The sequence below is a fragment of the Plectropomus leopardus genome, chromosome 21 (genome assembly GCF_026936395.1).
Source record: "Plectropomus leopardus strain MGB_pleo_1.0 chromosome 21, ASM2693639v1, whole genome shotgun sequence".
NCBI lineage: Eukaryota > Metazoa > Chordata > Actinopteri > Perciformes > Serranidae > Plectropomus > Plectropomus leopardus.
Window position 1 is genome coordinate 2,366,137 of NC_142196.1, and position 4,486 is coordinate 2,370,622.

A 4,486-nucleotide genomic window follows, 5' to 3' on the forward strand; every position below is an offset into this window, starting at 1 on the left:
CACAAAAAAAGCCTAAAAGGGCTTTACAGTGCACGACATCCCTCTGCCCTTAGACCCTCACATCACCTAGGGAAAAACTCCTGAAAGTAATAGTAACCGCAGTTCTGATGAATCTTCAGCTTAGAAGGTGTTTTTAAACATCTCTGTTTTAGGACCCTAAGCTCTGTTTGTAAGAGAGGCCCAAACATCAAAGAAAATATCAGTTTATAAAAATATCTGGATACATACAGAAGCATTACAGGAAAGATAGATCAAATCGTACCCCCTTTTTTCCTCTTTTTCTATACACATATATACACATACATTCATATACACATATACATATATACACACCCACATACATTCATACAAACATACACACATACATACACACACATACATTTATACATACACACATACATACACACCTACATAAATACATACACTCACATATATATATATACCTACATACACATACACATATAGACCATACACACCTTGCTCAAATCAAAAAGGAATTCAGAATGTGTCTAGGATTTTACGACATTTCTAATATTTTTGGGCAGTTTGAGGATTTTAGGCCATTAGAGGCTTAGCTAGGACATCTAATAGGGAGCCTCCACTGGCACTTTTTTTTTCATAAACAAGCGCTATTTAACTGGACTATTTTGTGCACTCTGGCACCTTACATATATTGAAAGTACAAATACAATCACCAGTGTGGATCACTATATTTTTATTGGGAATTAGGAGATGGTTGGGGGGCCACCTGGCACCCTATTGGGGACCAGGTTTGGCCTGCAGGCCGTAAGTTAAGTATCACCGCCTTAACAGATGGTTATTTCTATACAACCAAAATATAAACAAAAACTTGTTGATGAGACTGATAAGAATAATGATGCTTATCTGACATGACAATGTGGATACATTTTAAATAGGGCGATAACATGTTATTATATAATCAAGACTATGTGTTTTTGGATAAGTCAGTGTGATCGTTATTGTTGTACTCTTCAGTGCGAAGCTCCTGCATGTGCTTGTGTTGTTTTATGTGTCACTTGATGGATAGCTGTCATGCTGGTGTGTTGATCCTACTCATTTATTCATGTGAGATGTAAAAATAAGGTGTTTGAGCACATTTGAGCCATGTGTTTGTGTTTGTGACAGGATCTCATTAATCGGGGGGGGGGGTCGTCCCAGTTAGCGCTGACAAACTGACACGCATTTGCAGTCTTAACAGGCATGAGGGAACTTTGGGAGTCAGTACAAATACATCATATGCACAGCCAATGTGGTAACACATACGATTAAATATCCACTATTTCACAGGGGAAAAATGTATATGGGATATTAATGCACGAGGAAGTCCTCTCTTTTGACCTACATTGCTGTGGAAAATTATACTGTAGCTAACAAGGTGAAAAGGTCATTTTTCATTACACTGTGATTACATTTGTATTAATTATTTATTGATTAATTTATTTCGGCGCTGCGAGGCGTGTCGCGCACAATGAATAAGACTGTCAACAGCGCACGGCTGAATGATTAGCTTCATTTCACAGAAACACTTGCATTGGCTAGCGTCTTGTTCAATTAATGATTGACATTACTTTCAGCCGCCTGATTACATCACCGCTGACTGATGTAGAATGTCTTCATTTGTGATTATACCTCCTCTGCATTAACTCTAAACTTTGTGTCCAGCTGCCAGAGGACCAAGCTTCTTAATGAGCTGCCCTTAGATTCACTTTTTAATGAATGTAATGATCAATCAGTAATGTAACTATGAAAGTCAAAATTTGGCTAAATAGATTACTCACTGGCCATTACGGCAGGCACAAGTTACTATTACAGATAGGTAACAGATTCCATGACTCTGGTGTCGAACCTCTGTGAACTAAACTTGCTTCATTTATTGACAAAATCTAAATTCTCATGTACAATATTGTTGGTAAATGGATGTTTTCCTAACTTAGTACATTGACATGATGTTAGCAAAAGTCATTTATTGTGTTAGTTTGACTAAAACGTGATTTTTAAAATATACGTAAACATGTTAGTCAAACTGAAATTGTACTGAATCAAAGCAAGAATCAATCGCCCCAGATAATGGGCGTCCATTGAGTCTTATGTATACACCTCAGTCAGACCTGAACTGGCCTCGGTGTTCTGTACATGCTCTATAGTCTGCACTAGGCTTTGAACCGGGAAGTCAAAAAGCATTAATTCGTCTTTTGTTCTTCTTAGAACAAAAGAAGAAGAGGGGAAGAAAACAAAACAAGACAAAGGTAAAAAGTAAAGGGTGGAGTATGTACGTAATGCCCAGCACTTAAAAGTTGTCCACTAATATATGGGATATATACGATGGAAAATGTTACTTTCCCTAAAACTCCAGAAAGAGAAGTTTTTCTGGATTTGGAGCAAGTGGACCGAGTACATTAAATCTTGAAGGTCCGACTTTAAGAGGAGTAGTGATACATATTGAGAAATATATTGTATTCTGTCGTTCTATGATAGCTATCAGTTCACACATTTCTTTATCATTTATACTATGTAGTTTCTAGAATGAAAGCTTCCCATGTTTCAATTGTTTAAAAACTTGGATTAAGATTAGAAAAAAAAACAAAAAAAAATTCAAGATAGTGGACAGCTGATCATCAAACAGTAACAAACACAGTGAGACAGACAGCGCAGAGCATCAAACAGCCGAATACTCAGCAGTGGAAAGTGACTTCTTCAGACTTCTACAAATCGCTTTGTTTTAGACTCAGGTTTAGTTAGATTTAGGATTGAATTATTTAGACACCAGAACACATCGCTTCATGTCTCATCCAGCTTCACACACTGAACAAGAAACGTTTACTTCCCATTGTCGCGGTGGGCTTGATTTAGAGGCCTTGCGTACCACCAACGTCCCCGCTGTCGCCTTTTCTGCCTGGTAATCTCAGCATTAACATGAAAGTAACCTCAAGTGCCGCCATGTCGTTTACAAAACACATCTGGTAGTTGTATAGAGTGGTGAAGTAATGAGTCCTAAAACACAGAAGTCTGTTAGCTTTTTTGCAGTTCCAGTCCCTTGTCTCTAAAGTCTCTTTTTTTTAATAGGTTTTCGATAAAATGCCTTAAATAAGGTCCGTGGTTAATGCAGGCGAAAGATAATTAGACGTTTTGTTCTGCAACATAAAATATGTCTGTATAAACCCATTTTTGAACTTTTACGCGTTTTACTCATCTTAAAAAAGGCGGTTGCCATCAGGTGGCTAAATCAGACTACCTTGTTTGTTGGGGACGTTAGACGTCATCACACTGGACACAGAAACTCATTAAACCCACCCACCCGCCTGCAGATTTATCTGTTCACAATATTTTTGATTGTTTGCGTTAAGTCAAGTTGAAGGATTCGGGGTTCGGCTGTGACGTTTAAGTCGTGCGAACGTGATGCAGTTGGTTTAAAGCAATAACAATAGTTTTATGTGTCTAGCAATTTCATTTACGCTTCAAAACACACAAAAGTGGTGTTCATCTATGAAGATTATCATGCTGAACAAAATGTGCAAGTATTATAAACTTGTGTTCGTCACAGGGCTCATTTTTGGAGATAATGGAAAATTCCATTAAAAAATCCCATAAGGTTTTTGAAGAGGAAACCAATGCGATGCTAACTTCCGGGTTGGTCTACAAAAATATGTCATCCCTTCACCACTCAATAAGACATGGGCTGTCTTTGGTGTGCTCTCTGAGGTATCCTCCTGTAACAAGCAACGTGTACGGGCATGTATATACACAAAAACACTTAAGACGCAGCCAGTTGCATACATGAACGCAGGGTTTAAAAGTAAATTTCCAGCCTGACTTCACAATTCACTACTATAAAGTTCAAAGTCTTTCATTTTTCTTTCAAGTTTTTTTAAAATTTAACTTGGACCGAATAGTTAAGATCAGTCGTTTATGTTTTCACAGACCAAAGCAGCATCCAAAACGTGAGATTCTGAGCAGTATCTGGTGCTGCATTGCATGCTGCAGCTCACAGTGTGGCTTTAATCGGCTGAACATATGCTATTATCTTTCTATGACTGCGTATGAAGCAACTTAACTCAAAGATGCTCCAAAGCTGGCAGCAGCGTAAAATGCAGAAAGCTTGGAAATATGACAAATAAGGCCATTTATGTAATTGATAAAAGGTGTGAGAGCAAGTAGATAGATCAGACAGATTGTCAGGAGAGCGGAGGCCCTCAGAGACTGATTAGAAAATAGGCAACTACCAGGAGAGAGGAGAGCAAGACATCAAAGGAATAGATTGTGTCAGTTGGCAGGGTGGGAAAGGCATCAACTAAATGTACTTCTTGTCCTGTGAATTAGTACCATCAGAGGGCTCAATCTGGCTTATTAGAGCTTGTTTTCAAGTGGCTCCAAAATGAATTTTGGCTTCTTTCCCACCCTGGGACTGAAGATGGTTTCAGAAATGAGCAGAGCAGACAGAACAGAGGAGAGAGACAGAGGAGGTGAA